This window comes from Lathamus discolor, chromosome 5, assembly GCF_037157495.1.
Source record: "Lathamus discolor isolate bLatDis1 chromosome 5, bLatDis1.hap1, whole genome shotgun sequence".
Taxonomy (NCBI): domain Eukaryota; kingdom Metazoa; phylum Chordata; class Aves; order Psittaciformes; family Psittacidae; genus Lathamus; species Lathamus discolor.
This window is the reverse complement of record NC_088888.1, coordinates 5,222,324-5,244,521: the sequence shown is the minus strand read 5'-3', so window position 1 is coordinate 5,244,521 and position 22,198 is coordinate 5,222,324. Positions and strand designations below refer to the sequence as shown.

At 37.8% G+C, this 22,198-nt stretch overlaps 1 protein-coding gene across 5 annotated transcripts in view; it reads right to left on the bottom strand.

Annotated features, from left to right (window-relative positions):
• The window catches only part of SRBD1 (S1 RNA binding domain 1), a 127,938-nt gene that overhangs the window by 30,594 nt on the left and 75,146 nt on the right, over positions 1-22,198 (bottom strand). The window lies entirely within an intron of this gene.

Genomic DNA, 22,198 nt, shown 5'->3' with positions numbered 1-22,198 from the left:
GTTATGAATTCTAATTATAAAAGCATCTACTCCAAAAGCATCTACTCCAAAAGCATCTACTCCAAAAGCATCTACTCCAAAAGCATCTACTCCAAAAGCATCTACTCCAAAAGCATCTACTCCAAAAGCATCTAGTCCAAACCAGCTTTGGTTTTGCTGAAGTTTATAGAGGTAATAGAATTCTCTATTTGTATAAATATTTACAACTGTAAGCTGGTACATCATCAAGTAAGAAGGCAATTAAACTCTAAACTTGCAGCACTTCTGTCCTTATCCCAACTTCTGCAGAAGTATATCCTTACTTTGCACGAAGAAGGATACAGAATCAAGGTCTGTTCCATTGAAACCACGGCCTCATGTCTCACTACGTTAATTAAGGACAGAAGTTCAAAAGAAGTTTCACCTGATGAAAAAAAACCAGCCCCAAATTCTCAGGGTTGAGAGTTAAGAGATAAGGTATCAATTGGATAAATCAAACTATTAGATAGGCTTATTCAATGTATCTCTGCTTTGGCAAATTATTACTTATACTACAACAAGCCAGAATTTTTAAGTATTAAAAAAAGAAGTCTTTATTCTTAGATGTTCCTTTCTGTACAGAACTTGTATTTTAAGAACACCAAAAGGCAGTTGTTCTAAATAGGCTAGATAAAGGCATTAAGTTTCTGACTTTTCCTCACACAAGACAGAAATTGCTCTGATTATAAATCAGACACCTTATATCAGCTATGGCCAACCTTCAACTTCTGGAACATAGAAAGCTTTGCAAGAAAGCTCAAGTCCTGTAGTGAGGTCCACAGCACAAGGCTGGCTAGGCTGATGCAAGGAGCAGAGGTAATTCAAATAATGGCAAGATGAAGAAGGCAGCTATGCCTGGCACATCATTATTGCTAACTCCAGCCCAAGCAACTTCTACCCTTCCATGCAAAAGAAGGATACATGGACAGATAATGCCATTCCCAGCCTGCAAACACATCTCAGGGCAAGATATAAATGAGGATGCAGGTCTCAGCCACACAAAGATTTGTTATGTAACACCTGAGGTTCAAAGGCAATTCTTGCATCCAAAGGCAATCCTACAAATACTTCTAAGCTTACTCAACTTGAGCAAAGACCTATAAATCTGACAGCCACTCAAGTACTGAGTATATGCTCATATTAATTATTAAGAGACTAGCAGGAGATAGGAACTCTTCGGTAACTATAGTAGATAGTTCAGTAGCCTCAGAATACTAATTAACTTTTCAAATGACTGTAAGAAATAAGAAAAGCTCAAGGAAGACAAAATATGAAGCTCCATTAGGGAAAAGTTTCAGAAGACCACTGCTTTTTTTACTGTTTAAAAACACAGGCAGTCAAGAATATGAAGACAAAAATGCAGCCTAAAAAAACCAATAGTATTGGTAATTGTGTGCTGCCTGGAATGCTCTTCCATCACAATGCCAGAACAAATTCCACTTAAAAACGTTAGTTTAGCTTACTTAAAACAAAAAAAGAACCCAACAGAGCCTTAGTAAGCCCAAATTCTAAGAATGTTTTAATTTGTTTTTCTTTTTGGTTGTTGTTTGTTTTTAAGCATTTGATGTACAGTTAAATGTACATTTGATGTACAGGTTAAGATTTACACAAGCATGTTTTAATTGCAATATTCAGATCTCCATCTTCAGGTACATTCCAGTGCCAGGCAGAAGACTTGCTTTCTGACTTACACAGGCAAGGATACAATGCTAGCAGATCACGGCCAGCTGTAATTCTGAAAGGGGGTTAGGATCATGTTGACACAGAAAGAGATCAGAGTTCAGAGATGATGAGGAAGCTTATCAAATCTCAGTTTGCAAGTTTTCTACCATAGCAAACCTCACAAGTTTATATGCCACCCTTGAAACATGGTTCTAACACAGGTTTAAGATTGACATTCAACAATGTAGTTTTCTGTTTCAAAACAGAAAAAAAGACAGGTTTTTAGCTGAATCTTCAATTTAGTGATTCAATATTCCTTACTAAACTTTTACAAATATCAATAATTTTACATGTATAGGAGCAATTAATAAAGTTATCTGCTTAACAGGCTTCTGTCTTCATTTTAGTTTATTTTCATTTCTCTTAGCTATTGGAACACAGAAAAAGAGAAGTTTCTTGGTGTTTTTCAGTAGAAATATAATTAGAACTAGACATCATTAGAATATGCTACTAAAGTAACACGTTTATGACTTTGCCCATCACAAAAGGCATCGGACCCAGTTATAAGCAGTTCTATGATTTGTGTCTCATGGTCATTAGCAATTAAAACTGTTGAATTGACTCTAATTCAGACTTGTTCAGGGCACGAGACCATTTCATCTGAGGGCTTATAATGAGAGTTGAAGGTTTTGAGGATGAAAAGTAAAATGCAAAGTAATTCAGGCAATTTTTTCTTTTTTTTTTTTTTTTTTTTCATTTTTTAAAGTTATCAGTAATCAAACACAACCTTTTTTAACAGGGTTAAATTTGCTTTGGGAGGTATTAGGCAACCTGAAAAGACATACCAAATAGCTCCTGCATACAAGAATACACAGTTTTTCTAGTTACTCATCCTGCACCTAAGAGCAAACTAGGCACTGAACCTCAGTCTGTAGCTATCACTTTTTGATACCCTAGGTCCTACTCCTAAGAGCCTAGGAAACCCTCGCATTAGAATACTGCATTCTCAAGTCCTTTCATAAAACATTAGAAGTACTCTTAACTTCTTCCAAAGTATTCAGTGGCAGAAAGTGCCTAGCTGGTAGTGCAGAGATACAAGTGGTGACTTTGTTTTTGTGTACTTACTCAGACTATTTTGACCTGTAGGTGACAGAACTTCTGGAAGATATTTTCTTACAGTAACAGTTCTGGCTATGCTAGGATATAGTGAAATTAGAATAGCAATAACCTCCCCTGCCATAGCCACACATACACAAACACTACAGAAGCTTTAAACTTCACACTACCGAGATATAAATACCTGAAAACAGTCCCAGTATTACAGATGACAAATCAAACCCACAAGAACTTGGTAATTTCTCCTAAACCAAAGTAATAGCAAAAGAAAAAGAAATAACCACAATTCTTCATTTCCTCTCTGCAACCTGAGCATCATTATCCAGAAGCAAACAGTATGCTTTTGCTTCTGCAATATATTATGATGTTCATGGGCTGATGTTCTCTGACTGCGTAGTCCAAGCTTACAAATGCTTTCGTATAGGTTTTGAGTTGTCCCATGCATCAACGGGAAACAATTAAAACATGGCTCTAAATACCCTTCACTTTAGAAGCTAATAACCACTTCTCATTAAGCAACTTAGTTATCACAACTGGAGTAAAAAAAGGGCTGTAAACAAATCCATTACATACCCTGTACCAGAGGAAGTGTTCCTATACCGACTTCAGTGATAAAAATTAAAGGCCATCCTTTATAAGTTACATTGAAGTAGTAATCGAGATTTAGATGCAACCAGACTACCCCGTTTTAAGGTCTGCACATGAAGCTGGAAAATGAAACTAATAACACAGATGTAGTCAAATCCTAGCAGTGGGAAAAACAACTCCAAAAGCTAATCCCAAGTTCTCCTGCTGCTATTTAACTGATGGCAACATTGACTATACCACCTTACATGCATAACCAAACAGGATAAACGGCTCCCAAACTGTTTCAGTTAAGTACATTCCTAAGATACAGGCTCTGTAAACAGGTATGTAGAAAAACTAAAACCGGCCTGCACTTTAGTGTGGGGTTCTTGTTGGATTTTGTGTTTGTTTGGGGTTTTGGTGATGGTTTTGTTGTGGGCTCCCTCCTCCCCCCTTCTTTTTTGTTTTTTTTTTTTCTTTTAAAGTTAGATGGGATTTAAGAGGAGCAGATTTTTATTATTGCATGTATGCTTCTACAAGAGAACTGGAAATCAACATCCAAATGGTTCAAGTTATATGCATGCTGATGACCTCTAGCTATGAGGTATGGAAACCTGGTTCAAAATATGCTGAAATACGGATAACTAGGAAAATGAGAAGAGGGCACTGCACATAGACTACATTATGTCACATCACATCATAGAAATGTCTCAAAGGAAGACAAAACGCTCCTCGCCACACCAGTCACTTTGAAATTTATACTTGGAACAAACAAGAAGCTGCAAATGACACTGTTCTTCATGATGGCTTCTGCACAGATATCTTCTTTAACTGCTTTCAAGTCTTTGCCATCATTTGGATTTTAATGCCTCAGAAAAGGAATGGATACTTCCTGATCCAGATTTTTCAGGAGCATTTTGTCTTACCATCCGCACACACTGTACCTCGGTTCCATCAAAACATGCGTTTTTCTCAAACTGAAATTCCATCTGCAACTGTTAACCAAGGAAAAAGTTCTCCTGGAGATCTGCAGCATCAGGACACTTCCGATAGCTTAATAAAGCACCACAAATTCTGCAACCAGATTGCTATGCAAAAATTACATTGTTACACAACAGCCTGAAATTTTAGCAAGAAAATTTCTTTGTCACAAAGAGGAGCATCCTAAGGAGTCCAGTTCTAGCTTCCCGTGTCGTTGGATATCGGGAATGTAAATCCCCACTGGCGTTTTCACACTACCGCACTTGCCCAGAATTCACTGTCATTTCTAAATGATTCAAAGGTTTCATAAAGCATTCATATCTTTAAATCATATATTAGTATATTTCCGTTTGTCTTAGTTATGTACCTTCCATTTTATGACTGGAAGGAAAGGAAAAAAAAAGGCAAAAAGCCACTCAGGGAAAAAAAAAAGCCATTCTGAAAAGTCTCTCAAAATCAGGATGCAGACGCTTAGAGATAGAAACCTTAGCACGCTTCTTCCCAAAGTCCTGCAAATCTACACCCTACAACACATTAAGAGATACCATTTATCTGGGACACTGGCTTTTCAGAAAAGATTATGGGAGAGGCACAGTGGCTTACTAAATAGAGCTGGAAAATTATATGGTACCTAGTAACAGCAACAGTGGATCAGATCTCAGGATGTGATAAAACAGAGAGACAGTCTAATGATGTGTACACAGAGGGAAGGAATGCTGTGAAAATAAAGACAAGGACATACTATTCTACACGCACTTCAGGTCAAAATCTGTACCATTCCCCTTCTTACCCACACTTATAAGCGTTTTCAGCAAAACACCTGGGTTCTTTAACAGTGATATTCAGAGTAAACAATGGCCCTCAGTTAAGTAAGGAAAAGGTATGGCAAAACCAGATTTACGTGAGATGCCCCTAACACGTTCATTCATTCGTCATAACATACATACATAGCATTCATCAACATGGCTCTACTATACCACAGACAGAAGCAGTTGCAGAGACAGAAGATAGCAAGCAACCCTGCCAACTTACATTTTGAGAAGACAAGACTCAGAGCATCGGGAATGCTGCTTTAGAACAGCCTGAATTAAGATTATAAATACTCTTTTAATCTTATAATTAGGGAATAAATGGGACCTGTCTTTTTCGCTGAAAAGACAAATTTAGGAGAACATAATGGAAACAACATTTCTGTAACTTCCTCCAGTTTATCAATATATAGTTGCATCCATCAGTCCAATTAAAATAACATGAAGGACCCCGGGGTGGTGGGGGGGGAGGAGGTGGAGGGAGGAAGACAACAACCCGAACAGATGGGGAGGGTTTTAACACTTAGAATGTTCAGATTATCAGCCCACCTACTTTGAAGTTTCGTGATGTTTCAATTTATGCTAATCTTAAGGGAGAAAACGGCTAAAAGGATCTTCATTCACAGAAGCATTTCTATACTAGTTGAAGAGGCCAAATTGAAATAACGTAACTTAAACCAGTGAATTAGAGGGGGAAAAAGTGTTACAAGGCTGCCCACTTGCTCTGCCCAGAGAAATGTGGCAAAAAAGTCCAGGCTCACCAAAGAATTTTCAGTTCTCTCTGTAATACTCACACACACAGTACTTGCACCATTGCAAATAAGCATAACAATTGCTCATGTAAAACGAGTTTGAAGACCCTTAATATACACTTATCAGGTTGAAATTTATGTTTTTCTTGAAGTTTTATTTTGCAATTCAAGATTTCTGTGATGGTAAATCATTTTAGCGTTTCAATCCTTACCTTATGGATAAATATTCAGTCTTAACAGATTCTTCTTTAAATAAAAAGAACACCATTTAAATTCCCATGGATATTATTGAAAATTTACCAGAGGGCTAATGAAGGAATACCAGAAAAAGTTATCATTAAATACGTAACTAAAAAAAAACCAAACCAAACCAAAACCAATCAAACCCCCCTCCCAAGTTTTAAATGTTTAGCCCTATTGCTGGGAGAGTTGTAAGAAAAATCTGACCTCTTCTGCTCTGCATAGGAACAGTGTGAAGCAGTGGCATATTGCTTAGCGTCTCCTGCTCTCTATATCCTCCTACCCATTTGTAAATGAAGAACACTCATCTGCAATCAGTGATTCATGAAAATAATGTTTTCCTATAGAAAATGACACAGAAAAAAGCATTTCAAAATGATAACCACGTTCCACTGCATCCGACAGGACAGCAGTTATTTACCTGTACCCCTTGGACTTCTAAGTGAAGTTCAAGGTCCCCCCGCATTTTGCAGTTTGGGTCAGACTTCACAACAGCTCAACTTTCCTTTGAAAGACTCCCATGTTTGGTCTGCTTAAGGATGAAATCTGCTTGCCCTTAGGGCCTGATAGAGTTAAAGGGCAAAATCCTGACTCCATTTAAAGTCAGTGGGCAGTTTGCCATTTAATTCAATTGGTCTAGTGTTTCACAGTGACCTTAAGGGTATACCAAAAAGCTTGTACCCTGTATCCTGCCTTTGCTTGGAGGAATAGCGGTGATGTATATTAGTTTTTAACAGTAACATCTGGGTGGCAACTAAGATGCTTTCTCTTTTACTTTGAAAGCTCCCATGAAGCTTGCAAGCATTCATACAAAATTATGGGACAGAACTGTCAACACTGGTACATCGATGCGAAATTTGTCTTCTTGAGAATTTATTAGAAAACTACAGAATGGGCATTTGAGAAAACAGTCACTAAGTCTAGGTAACGTTGAAAAGAAAGATCAAGCAAATCATGTTTTATCTCACAGTAAAAACACACATGGTTTTTAATACTAACCAAAATGTGGCTGTACCAGTGCCATATCACAGATGACTAAGGAGACATTTCCAAAGTCAGCATAAGGAGGACATACTTCACATTACCATCTCAGCACCCTAAACAGACTACAGTGGCATGGGGTTGAATGAGCATATCGATTGGTGTATCACCAGGGGTAGGTGCAAATATACAGAGAAAGTTTTATAAAAGCAATTAGCCAGCTAAGAAAACAGCTGATGAGAATTTTTAACTACTGTATGCAGGAAACACAATTTTAATCTATAATCAGTTCAACAATGTACAATCACTTGTAATAAATGACACTATTACTTCCTTCATAGAACAAAACTCAAACGCTCCCTCATACAAATCACACGAATTTACTCTTACAGGACCGTATAAGTTAACCTATGGAATACCCTGAATATTTCCCATACTTTATTTCTCACACTTGAGTGAAATAACAGTAGGCATCAGTGACGGATGCAAGGATGCTTGGATCTCTAATTTTTTCAGTTTCCTCATGTAAATAGTAATCCATTTCAAAGTTACAAATGCTCCCCTTCCTTCTCAGCTAATGTATATGGGTACTTCTATATCCTTATCTAAAAGTTCGGCAAGAAACACAGAGCATAAACTGATTTTGCATAATGTCTCCCTCTCCCAAGTTCAACATTATAGCATAAAATTAAAGACCGACTCAGTAAAGATGAGGGCAGGATAATTGTGTTTCTGCTTTCTCTGTTCTTGACTAAAATTAAACAGTAATCATTGCTCAGAAAATTTGTTAATACTATAAGCCTGCCCTCACACCCCAAACTTCTGAAACAGTAATAAAGGCTGCAGCTACTTTTATGACAGACACTGTAGTACTTGTAGAGTCATTAAAGCACAGTTTTTACTTATTTTCAGCATGTAAAATGATGACAAAAAAATACAGTCCATCACTCAAATTATGGAAGCGCAACCCTGCACCACCTGCTTGCCCAGAAGAGGGAGAAATAAGGAGAACGCCAATTAACCCAATTACGGACAGAGAAGATCTCAGGATGAGTACCTATCAGGTCAGGTTCAAAAACACATCAGATGAACCAGTGTTACAAAAACAGAGAAGAAAAACGAAAAAAGAAAGAGCTCGCGCTCCCTGTGCTGAGCAGCACTATTAAATTCAGATGCAGGGTTGTGTTTAGGTTGGACAGGCCCCAACAGTAGAACAAAGTCAGTCTGTCTTAGTACCATAACCAAATTCTACAAGTTAACAGCTTTTCATGAAAAGCTGCCATTTCAGAATGTCAATCAAACCTGAATATAAGTGGGAACTCCTGCAGAAATAACCAGCTGCAGGTTTGAAAAACATTTTTCACTGAAAGTGGAAACACAAAAGATGTTTGAATGAGATCTCTTTTCATTCCTGTAACTGTAGACGGTCATTTTCACAACATCAAGGACAAAAACACAAGACAAAATTGCAAATAATGTCTTGAAAGAACCATTTGCAGGGGTGATGAATGATTCAAGTTACAAATGACAGAATTATTGGCAAATGGAAACTCATTAATATGAAAAAGCTTCTCTTATAAGATTGCAGTTTGTCTCCACTTTTTCTTATTGCATCTGAATGATTAGGTTGTACGTATTAATTTCAATCCGTGTTTAATATTCACTTTCTCACCTTGAAGCATCGGCTTGCACCAAGAGCATCTGACTTGCAATAAAAGTAGTATGTCTTTATGGAGTTTTAGGCATTTAATAAACAAAAGAAATGGTCTCAGTTAATCAAAATGCAGATTCTAACAGGACAAAGTTAAAATTTATAATCTACCCACTGAAATAACTCCAGTTTTCCAATTCAGTTCTGTACATCTAAATGTAAATCATATTTACTCAATAAAGCAAAGGGAAAATGTTATTTATACAAGTGTACACTATAATGGGAAAGCTTACCAATATCTCTTTGGCCACATGCTTCTTTCTAAAGAATATAGCAGTAAAAACCTCTAAAGAAAATGCACACGGTCTGTAAAAGGAGTTTGCTGTCCAAATGCCAGCTTCATCAATTTCTTGTTCAGCCACCGAACTGATGTAGCAGTGATTTATTTCACAAAACGCTACATTCATTGCAGTGAATGAAATTTAGCCAACAGGGAGACTTGCTGAAGAGTTACCAGTCGTTAAAAGATTTCTCCCCACCCCAAAAAGTAACACCTGTACTTGAGCATCAACATTCAAAACGCAGTCCTTATTATAAGTATTAAGAATAATAAAGATAATTGCACAACGGATGAACACCTCAGCATGTCCAAAGTTTAGAGTATTAATAGAGATATACTGCCTTATACATATTTACCTCCTTCCCAGCGTGACTATCACTGACTACGATCATCATGCAAACAGGCATTAACTCTTTTGAGTAACACCACATTTCTAAGTTATACTTTTCATCAAAGCAAAACCACACTCACAAGTTACATCAAATAAATGAATTAGCAGCACAGTTATATTAAATATATTAAATTAATATATTAAATTATATTAAATACAGTCAAACATATTTAAGACTTAAAAGTTTAAACAGTTACCAAAGTTGGAAAATCACAAATATGATTCTTTGCTGAGAATTAAGATGCCACACAAAACTCGCACAACTCATCCCTATAGCCTCACTGTGCTATCAGTTACATCATGCAGTCTTGCACTGAAGCACGATTTTCTATAACATACATGAATTTCTGATATCTAGCCTCCTAATCTTCATATTCTATCAAGCTGCATTTCTCTAGCTGCAGGCTGCAGCACACTAGGCAAGGTTACCTGAGATTTTTTTCTTGCACTGAAACTTCACTTTAGTAGAATCAAAGCAGAAGTTTATCAATAATGCTCCCAACAAGAAGACAAAAATATAGTGAGATTTTTCATCACTACTTCTTGTTCTTAGCACTTGGTATCATCAGCATTTGTTTTTAAGTAAGCTGGAGTGTATATATATATATATACACAGTCTACTCTCAGGTTTTGGGGATGAATAATTAGCTGTATGAAGAAATAGCTGAAGTAAGATTAACTTGACCATAAAATGTTGCTACCAAAGTATTTAAAACCTGAGACTGAAAAAAAGGAAAGAAGGAAAGAAACAAACTGTGCCAAACCTAGTGCCTTAGCAAGCCGAGTCCTTTCTGAACATTCCCCAAAGCATAAGGTTTCCTATTTACTTCAGGAAACAGCTTACAAGTCAAAACGTGCTGGAGATTTTTTCATTTTGTTTTGTTTCGAGCTGCCAATTGTTAGTCAAGATTACTACTCATTTTACAGGAGTGTTAAGAATGCAAATAGTTAACAGTAGTATAAACTATATACTTAGTTTAAGTTTGAACGTCTAAAACTATTACACACTGCATTCATCTGCATTCCCTGTTTATGGGAATGAAATATGTAGTCATTTGAAGTCCACAATATGTATACTGTGTTTGTAATAACTGCAGATTTTACAAGCACATTATTCTTTCCATTAGGATTAAAACCTCACCGAATAGCAATTTGTGAAAGAATTCTAGCAGGGCCCTGAGCCCAGAACTCTGACCTCTGATGAGATGCTTGGCAGCAACAAACTCTAGGTCTAAGCAAAACATCTGGTTTGAGTTAGACTTCCTGAAAAAATAGCCCCTGTACTGGGGAAACTGGTATTCACTCAGCTTTGTCTGTACACTTTGACTGACTGCAACACTGTTGCAGGGGGAAAAAAAAGAGAAAAGCTTTGCCAGAATGCACGTCAATCACTGCAGACTTCTTGGTGGCCTCCAAAGAGCCAGGCACTTATATTAGGAGACACTGTACGCATTTGTTCATGCTTCTTCGGCTTTTTGCTATTGTACTTCATAGCTCAACTCTTTTTTTTTTTTTTCAGAATTAGTGCCAACTCAGAATTGTCTAATCCAAAACTACAGTTGAGCTCAAAAATATATATTTTGCCTGGAGAAACAGTTTCTGCGGATTTTTTTTTTGTTTAAACAATAATTACTTTAACTTCATTTTCCTCGCAAATTTAGACAATCACTGTCATCGTAAAATGAATGGGAATATTCCCAAAAGAAACAAACTCCCACTGCCAAGAAATTTGTAAGAAGAGCACAGCTTTTGGTTGGCTCTCAAATTTTTCTATACACAAGACCTTTTTTAAGTACATTACATAGGTGACAGTCCCACAGAGGGGTGACTGAGCGAGAATGCTGATACACAGGACATGGCGTCCTCAGCCTGCTGCTCGTATGTGTAATCACCACAAGCTCCTACAAAAGAAAGCTAAGAAAGGATAGAACTGCTGCTGCTTCTCATTTTCCCAAGAGGGAAGGTACAGAGTAGGTGAAAATGAAGAAATTAGCAACTTTTGCAGGGTTGGCAAGAGCTGCGCTTTGCTAAAGCTGATAGCCAGGTAAAGAAGTCATGAACGGCTGGTGCAGTGGATAGGATACAGCTTCAGCAACCCACCTGATTGTCAAGTAGAAGTATGCAGCCAAATTCAGTTCACCAGACTGATGTTTTCTTTGCAGGAGATTTTGTATTTTTAGATATTACAGTGAAGCCTTTCGAAAGTAATTAAGCCATAATAATGAAACCACTACCAATACCTACTGAAACCTATTACATTAAAAGACACACACGGCGGCATTAACATTTCTTACGCAGAGCCAGGAAACTCAAAATAACTGAATTGAAACTAACAGATCCAGATTTTAATGGAGATCTCCGTCAACACATTCACTGATGTTGCACATCATGCGTGTGTATGTCAGAGATTGTACGAGAGATGCGTGATCATATGTATCTGTACACAATTTTGCTACATACAGATGAATTTACCTTTGCGGGCATTATTACCAGGACCTAATTTTATTAGTAGAAATCTTATCTGTGCACCCTCTACTTGATACAAACGCATTGTGGTGAAAGCAAGCATGTGAAAAAGTATTTTCTTCCATCTACTGTGCTATTTTACACAAGCCTGCCATACGACTGTATATTGTCAATGCACTCACAGTTTATTTTCTTCCTCTGATTGCTAATGCAATAATATTTTTATGCCTGATCTAGCGGTAACTTGACACTGGAATTAAATGTCGATTTCTACTTTCCACCCCCAAAATTCTAAATTAAATGCTACTGATACCGACCCCCTGCATTCGGGCAAAAATGCAGCCACCAACCCACAAAGGGACATTTATAAAATAAGCCTTGCTTGTTTGAACTGCAACACTGCCATCACCGGAGTTTCAGCTGCAGGACTTAAATAAATAAAAATAAACCAAAGTAATAAACACCATGTTTTATGGAGGTGCACAGAAAAGAAATAGAAACGGCAAAAAAAGAGAAGTTCTCCTGGCAAACTCAAAAGATCAGACTTAAAAGCTGCCTCTCTCATTCCGGAAGACTTGTGGCCCACACTACTCAATGCCATTTCTGAAGGAGCATCAGCTGTGGGCAGCAGGGCCACCCACACAAGTGTCCGCACTGCCCTTCAGCGCTGTAAGCAGCTGCCCTTGCGCACACAACAAGATAGGAAACAAATCAATGTTCCAAATTAAGTCAACTCAGACATTTCTGAGTGCAACAGGAATAACGTGTCACTTAATAACGGCCCAAGCAGCGTTAGGCACATCGAGGGAAATCTGCCTCTAGACCAAGGCTTTGTAATATGTAGTTATATGTTCACCGAGGAGCTAAATGTTTCTACAACTGATGGCATTCCACAGTGGCCATGTTATCCAAATGTCTAATGTAAAACAAATTTGTTTTTATTTTTTTAAAGGAATAATTCACATCTGTCCATAGCCTTTAGTGTTCTGGAAGACTGAATACAATTTTAGAATCATCATCGTCAGCTGGTTGACAGCAATAAAGACAACATTCACTTTAAATAACCCTGAATTATATACAGTTGAGTAAATGTGAATTTGTTTTGCTTTAAGGTCTTCCAAAGTTGAGGCCAACATGCTGAACAAAAATATTAAACTATCTATAACCCTGTGTCAACATATGATGCTACTGGGAATGGTAAGTGAATTAATTTTCCAAGGAAAATTAATTACTTATGACTTACAGTTGTAAAAGCAAACAACGTAACTCTGGATTAGGGCACATTTAATTTCTGTTTGGAGTAGCGATTAAATTAATTTCATATAATTCATGGTATGTAATGGAAAGCAGAAAGATGAAATCTTAGACAATGACTGACACAGAAAAAAAAGTGTATATTTGTGTTCGTGATACAAAAATAAAGGTCACAGATATTAATCACCGTCTAGCGAAACGCGACTTCAGTTTCTAAAACGATTTTTTCAAGACTGTTTATTAGGAAAACTGTTATTAGCAAGATAAAAATCTAAAAAGCAATAAATTACAAAACGTAAGAGAAACCTTGCACATTATATTGTCTTTTAGTGAAGAGACCACAATTTTCAGTAGTATCTGTTGAATGACATATATGTCAAAAATATTATGAGGAACAGCAACACTAGCTTAAATTCATCCCACATTAATTTAAGTTCATCTTTAAAGAAGAGAGGAAAAATTGATCACAGACCCAATGTTTCAAACAAGTATGCACACTAACACCACACCACAACTTAAAACCAAGCATATGATTTTTATCACTTGGATTTTATGGCGAACAGATACTGAGAAAAATTAATCCAGAGCTCAACTGAACCTATGAAAGAGTTTTTACAGCATCCCATAACTTGATATTTGTTCGAATCAAGTTAGAATAATTATGCATTTCAGTGAAAGCCAGCAGGTTCTTACTTTATATATCATTAGAACCATACATATTAACAAATCATTTATGGGTTTAAAATATCATAACAGTTTTAATTGCCACTTATAGTCTCCCACTGAAGGTGAAGACAAAGTTATTGCTGACTCCAGACTTTCAGATATCAACAGCTGCTGTGCTATGAACTCATGTGGAATCACTCAAAAATACAAAAATACTAGTATTTTTCCTTATGAGCCAAATGAATATACTGTTAACTTATGAAACCAAAACAACAGATGCAACAGACGACCGCTGCACAGCAAGCACTGACTATGGAATTTCACTAACACATAATATTTACATTCATGATGTTTAAATTGACCCCCCACATACATTCAAAGCAAGTGATTCACATCCTCACTGCCACTTTTACCTGACTTTGGACACTGAAGAGATGCTTTTACTGTGGTCAGAGTTTAATCGGTTTTATCATTATAATTAATATTTGCATTAAAATCTGACAAGAATTCATATCATAGCATCTTAAAGATTAACTTACTCTACATAAAAGGTGAATGTTTAAGCCTGAAACAATTTCACAGCACAAAGATCATATCATGGATATAGGTATGGCTCAGAGTAATCTGCGGCTCTCTGGCTGATTTTTACTGCAGTATTTTAAAGACCTTTGAAAAACTGTCAAGTATTTAAGTGACAAAAAAATTTGAAACCTAGATGAAAGGAGATGACCAATTTTTCAATGCTAAAATTGCGTATTTTTGCTTAAGGTTTTTAAACACTTGAAATGTAAACAGGAAACCCAACAGCATCTCACACATTTCGGAAGCTGTTCTGTCAAAATACTTTTGGAAAGATAGAGACTTTTTCCTCTTTTCTGTTGCAGCCTTTAGACAACCAAGTGTTTCCAAACCGACGCACAGAGACGCCGCAGCAAGCTGACTTGCAGGATCCCAGCCTCGCGATTCCCAGTTTGCACCTCTTGCCACTTGGCTCCCACGTCAGAACAGTCTCTCAGAAGAGTTTATATCTGCCTGGCTGGATCATAACTCCGCTTGCCTGTGTTTCAGCGAGCTCTACCAAAGTACTTTTAGACAGAGGCAAAAAGAACAATCCAGCTTGCAGTACCTTGTACCTGGGCGATTCTGCTCAGCAGCCCCTATCTGCCACTGTTGTGGTCATATGGAGTAAATAACCCTTACACCTATTTTTTCATGAACAGTAACACATACAATTTTAATCCTATTAGAGCACAAATCACAGAGAATCTGCACCAAATCTGTTGTCATACAGCAACAAAAAACTTCCTCGCAAACTTCTGCTATGAGAGCTGGTAATTAAGCAATCAGAAACACACTGACAAGGGAGGGCAAATCTGGCCAGCAGCTGTTTCCTATCAACACCCTTAGATCATCCCACCTCAGCATACCAACACTTCTACTGAAGCTTCCCTACTCTTGCAAAAACCTCAGCAGCTCTGTAAAATGCCACATATGCAGGTACAAACTCTAATAATAAAGAGCAGCAATGCAAGAGGGGTATTATTAGCAGTGAAGTCTAAAATTTACCTGCGGTTCAGCTTGCTTACACAAAGGCACAGCTCTGACAAGCTTTCAAATGTTGAATACAGTGCATTTTTGGTGACAGCAGGGTAAAGAGATGCAGTCCATGGGCAGCTTTGTGAGTGACATGTGCAGATGCGGTGGTGATACTGCTGTGCTCTTGCACTCTTTGTAAATACACAGGCACACATTTTCCCTCATTGCCTTAAAGGGGCAGCATTTCACCTCCCTAAGCTGGCACATTTTCTTGGAGATAAATATACACAATGCACTAGCTAACATAATTAATAACACAACTGTTATCTCCTTTCTCTATCCCATTGTTTTATTATAACTGGCCATAATAGACTAGCAAAAGGACATTGAGCTTTGCTGGCAGGACAGCTGATTTCTCTCTGCCAGCCAGAGAATAGGTAGACACAACCCGAGAGACTCTGCCAAATTACAGGATATATAAACCATCCTTGGCAGCCAGCAAAACTGCTGCTGCAGATTAAATTACACAAATTTACCAGAAGTGTAACTTATTTGGAAAGGAATCTTGACGTTTGCACACCTACCTCATGGGAGTGGGGAAGCATCCAAAAAAACATGACAAGGTGATTACCTCTCCCTGACAAAGCTGTCTGCAAAGATTTTGCTCCCATGGATGTCAGATGGCTTGGTTCACAGGGCTTTACTTTCCAAAATGAAAAGCACATAATTTGCCCTAAAAAGGATGTCGGGCAAAAAACCATGTATGATTGTTGCTTGCTTTCCTCGTAGAGCTAATGCTTCACCGCTACGACATGACCATTAAAGATCCCACAAGTTCCTGGTGTTAAAAATCCTACATTAACCACAAACATATTCACCAGCCTACACACCCATTTTAAAAGAATACACTTTTTCCCTACTGACAAGACACTGGGGTTTTTTGCCTGCCCTTAACAATATTTTATAGGTAAAGCCACCACATCCCATCTGTCAAAAGCGTTTTTGTACACCTTAAAACTTTGAGTACTCCTTTCCCTTTTCCACAAATCTCAAAGCAAGCAACCCCTTGCAGTATGCTGCAAGATCATTCAGTGACAATAGTCTCTTTGCAGGGACTACAGGTTCATAGGAGAGGTTTAAGTTTCCTTTATTGAGGAACAGAGTTAAGAGCACTGTGAAATACTATCCCACATGTCGCTGTCTTTCAAGTCCTAGTCAGTTTGTTCAGAGACAAGATGCAATACCAAAGGAACCCAGAATTTGGCCATATGTATGCATATATTTACAATAATAGTGACATATCCTTTAGTCTACATTGTTTAGGAATTTTTTTGGCATCAGAATAGTCAGTTTCTCTAATGATACCCTACAGTTTCAGTACTCCAGTCCACTAGTGTATTTCCTACTATTATACAGTTATAGGTACACCTATAATTAACTAGTTGCCATACATTGCCAAAAAAGTGATATACATTCCTTAATAAATGGTCTGCTCGCTGTGAGATACATAGAACTGAGCACTGGTATCTGTAGATCCCTAGTGTTTAAGCAAAGTTTCTTTTTACACAGCCATTTCAATTAGAGTATTGAAAACCAAGCTCACAAAACTGCAATTTTATCACGGGAGGTTCAGTTCTCTGCCTAACTATAGGTATAAATTCAGTGCAGTAATACAGAAGGAATGCCAAAGCATTTTGTAGACAGGCTGGTCAACTGGGTGTTGAAACCTGCAACCTACAGTTCTGACCAGCAAACAACATTCCTGCTGAACTGAGTTTCCACAGGAGCTATGCCAATCATGCAATATAAAGCACTGCTCACCTAATAAGACATGCCAATTTCTTAACCAGAAAAATAGAAGTTGCAAACTCACACAAATTTGTTTTAATAAACTTAATAAAGCAAGCTCAAGTTTGAGGTTGTTTTGACAATGGCACCTCAGAGACTTAAAAAAGACGCTCTTGCACATCGTATGTCATCATATTCTCACATCACGCATGAGTGATTCTCTTACGCTATCCAAGTAACACACCTAACTACTCATAAACCCTATGGGTCAATTAACCCCCACTCCCCAAGAAAAGTGAAATAAAGCTCTTAAACACTCGGTGAAAAATGTACATTTCTGACTGAAAAACCAGCCAGCTCCAATACTTTGGTCAACGTTATCAAAAGCACTCTACGCGAAGGATATACAACCAAAATCAGATAGCAAAAAGAATACGAAGTCTTTTATATTTTACCATGAAAAACTGTTCATTTATTTTATGGAAAAATGAAGACAAAGATCTTCTTAAAGCACACAATGATTCTTTGCAATGGCCAATGTTGAATATAACAACTCCCGTTTGCAATCACTAACTCATAGATTTTGTTAGCAGCTTCCTATTTAAACACTAATTTTAAAGTTTCCACTAGAAGAGAAACAATGGGACACATAGTTTACACCAAATATTGGTTTCGATAGTAAAGAAATATATCTAAAGCTTGTTAAGCCTCGGAATAGCTTACATAAATCTACCAAATTACCTTTGCTTGAGTTTCCCAAGAACATGCTGCAGCGCTAAGGGCAAACCAGCTCTTCTTGAAGAAAAGGCAAGAAATAGAAATAATGCGCAGACTTGTTCAACCTACAATTGTATCAGGGTGACCCAACTGTATTCTTGTACTTAGAGATACCCTTGAGGTCCCTTTGATCCCTCTGTTTCTAAAATGTTGCTAGAGTTCACCTTCCAAGTATCTCCAAACGTGGTAACTATTAAGTTATATAATAGTTAAGTTACATTAACTTTTATTAAAGAGTATATAAAATTATAAAACTTAAGTTATATAATATATAATATGACCGTAAATACACTGACAGTTTGCCTCAAGTAAATAATATGCATAACAGGCTTTCAGAATAATAACATTTATAAGTGATACTACTGTCAAAAAGGAGGTTAACAACACACCTTTCTAATACCTATCCTGTCACACAGACACCCAACTGGAGATTTAGAAAGACTTGAAAGTAGTGATGCCATGCACATATATTGAGGGAAGAAGATGATGATTAAAGAATGCAACAAACTAAAGGGGCTGCATGCAGTTTTAGCCATGTGCAGGAGAGGCAGGTGACATCCTTCTACCGCTGCCAACCAGTTCCCCCTCATCAGCATGAGTATGATTTGGCACCAAAGCAGGGAAGGAAGGACCCAAGCAGGGATGCCCTGCGATGGCAGAAAGCATTTTACATGGCCTTCTTGAGCAAAGGAAAAACCTCCTTCTTTTCCAACAGGAACTGAGGTAAGACTTGAGTGTGCTGTCTCACTATTTATTAACCAGCTGGCTGCAAATTTTAAACTGGTTTATATCTGCAATACCATAATTAAGAGAGAACTGGTCCAATTCAGAAGGAAACATCTGATTTAAAAAGTGCTCCCTAAAGCTGCATTGACATTTAATAAAACATACCCATCTTTTTGGGGGAAAAACCCAAGCCTAAAAGGCATATCAAATCACAATTTAAATAATACTATGTCCTACAGGCGATAATCAAATGCAAAATTGACACACTTCAGTGAGAGGAACACAGGGAGGAAAAAGGACAAGAGGGACAGAACAGGCACTTCCAAATTTCATTAGTATTAGGCATTCTGATTAGGCTTTATTGAAGCTCTCCTTTGATCAGGACCTTCCAAGCATTGTATAGAAAATGAACCAGGAATTTGCTCAGCCAGTTTTTTTCCCCTTAAGGAATTGCTACTAAAGAGTATTGTTTACAGATTCTATTTATTTGACAGAGAATACCCCGGCTACATCTGGAATCAAGTATCCTCCCACTTCAGAGGTTAAAACCTAAGTATCCTTTTGGGATGTTAATTTTCCAAATGTGTTAAACAGTGAAGATGTTACCATGTACAAAAATATATCAGGGAGGTCTTTGTGCTCCAAAACTTATAAAGACCACGACAAGGAAGTTGCTTTCTCAAGATCAGATACGGTGCCCAAATTTTTATGTTATTCATGACTCATCAAAAATTTTGATCCTTCAAAACAAGCTACGTATTTTTTTCATAGGCTACAAGTGAGTTTGAGCTCCAGCTAGCTCTTTCCCTAGAGGTTACTGGCTTTTTAGCATCCAGGGCTTTTGCATATTGAATGAACAGCAGAAAACCAACCAAACTCAACATAGCCCATTAGCATTATTTCTCCTTTCTCTGCCTTATAATATAGATTTGGGTTTTGACTTTTAAAAAGTTTGTTAATTTAATTCTCCTTTCACTTGAGGCTATTTATCTTTGATGGGGACTAGCAGACAGAGTGTTTATGCTAATGCTGTTTTCTTCTCCTACGAAAAGCTGGGGTTTTATTTGAGGGGAAGGAATTATTTTTTCTTCTTTAGGCATCTTTTTTTACTTTCCATTCATTTTCTTTGCTCTGGAATTCAATTCCCTAACTGCAATCTTTGTGAAGCAGCTTTGTTCTCAGCTCTTATCTACATCTTCCAAGATCATTACAACTGTTGTGGTAATTCATCAGCCAAAGTTCAGTTTGCAGTTTTCTAAAGTCTTGGGCCACTAACTGCTTCTTCCCCGATAGGAATTTAGCTTTGAACTGGCATGGGGAGGTGGCAAAGCAAACATATTCTGTATCAGACAGAGCCTGTGCATCATCTTCATGTACAACTACAGAAGAAATCATAGTAATATGGCCTGAAGGTGATAAATTAATTTTGGCTAGGTTCCTGTCTGGGAGGAAAGAACAATTTTCCTAATGAGATAAAGATGAAGGCAGACAAGGACCTTCAGGCAACTGGAATTCAGTCTGAGAGAGGCCCTAATAAATCAGATTGTGCTTCTCTTTGCTTAAGGAAGTACCTGTTAGGAGATCCGGGGCCTGTTTATTTTAGTCTGACAAACCTGATTTTCTTGGTAGAGCACAAACTCAGTCCGAACTTGAAATGAGAATAAAAGCAGGTGGTCAAGCACAAGTTTCAATTGTTTGTTTTTTTTTTTTGTCATCTAAAATAACTAAACACAAACTCCAACTGATGAGGCACGATTTACAGAGATGTCCTGCTGCCTGGAAACCCGTATTTCCATACCTGAAGTATCCAAATGATTTGCTAGGTGAACTTGCACTAGAAAAATTAGAAAGCAGCAATATACTTATAAACATGCATGTGAAGTACCAAGAGGCCAGATGGGAGGAATCCAAAATCCCATGGAAGCAGCAGCTACAGAAGATGCAGGCTCTTGGCAGAGTACTCTTGGGTAAGCCCACACGCACTCCACAGGCTCATATTGCGAGCAGCAAATTTAACACACACACACACACACAACCACTTGACTTTCCTTTAGCACTACTGATAGCAGTAGCAGCTCCTGGCCAAGGGGGTCACTCAGCTGAACATACAATGTTCCCGTGCCACAGTTCCATAACAAAAGCTACAGCCTTCAAATGGGCAAGTTCTGCTTCACCAGTATAGTTAACCTCTGAGGAAGAGACTCCCAGAAGAGACAGAAAAATTAATGTCTCTGCCATTGCCTTTCAAGTAGAGTAGACTGGTCCCTCTGGCTATCTTAAACTGATGGAAAGGCCATGTCCTAAGCCCATCAAAACTCAGGCTGCTGTGAAAGCAATAACCCCAGCTCCACACCTCCCTAACCTATGCATTGCCACCCCCCCTTAGGCCAACCCAGGACATCACATGGCCATTACCAGCACCAGAATAGGATTGGGGCACTTGGGCAGGAGTAGCAAGAAAAGCAGGACCACCCCTTCAGGGAGCTTGTGCTTTGATCAACATGCAGCGAATATGCAACCAATCGTCAAGAAACAACCATACTTATTGTGCTATAGGGCTTCCACAGTCACTGCCAGCGACATACAGTCCCAGCCTGCCTCTGCCTAAAGACGCAGAGACTGAGCACAGGACTAATCTCTCTCTGTCCTTCAGGACAAGAAGGGCAAAACCTGGATTTGTCAGATTCTTAGATATCGATTTCAGGGTGTTTAAGGAATAGGTTTATAGTTACAGTGGGCTAAGAAAGCAACCGTCTTTGTGAAAAGCCTGGTACATCTCTGATCTAGACTACACATTACATATTTTATCCCAGAAATTAACTAAAAATGCTATAGCAAGCAACTTAGATTATAAATTAAAATGTAATAAAACATTTCAAATTGTCTTGGATAGTATAAAATTCTGCACCTGATACACTCCTTGCCTGAGGAGTTACCAGTTATGATTGGAATTGGTTTAAAAAAAAAAAAATTGTTTAAAAAACCACCTTCTTCTCAATGTGTTGAGATGATGGGTTTTTTGTGTTAAATACTTTTTTCCTTAAAGCAAGGCCCAACAAGTATTTGTACCATTTTCCATTATTGTTTTTATCGCTGCTATTGCTACAAATAAAAGCAGTGGGTCTCCACAAGTGAGGAAACCAGCTTTGCTTCAGATTGAAGCTCCTCTTTTTGCCAGATGACCATCCCCTGATTTATAGCTGCCATCATTAAAGCATGAAATCTGGACGTATACATTAAAGAAACATACAGTATTTCAGCCCTTCAATCTAATTTTCCTCAAAAGCTATGGAACCATTCATACTGAAAGATTAATTATATAAGTTAGTTATACCACTAAGCTTTTCAGTCAGCAAGCTACATGAGTACATATTACAGTCTGTGGCAACAGAAGTAGGTCTTGCAAAAGCAGTACTGAGCACTACCTTAACCAACTAAAATGCAGACCTGGGTTCTTTCAAATAAAACAGGGTATAT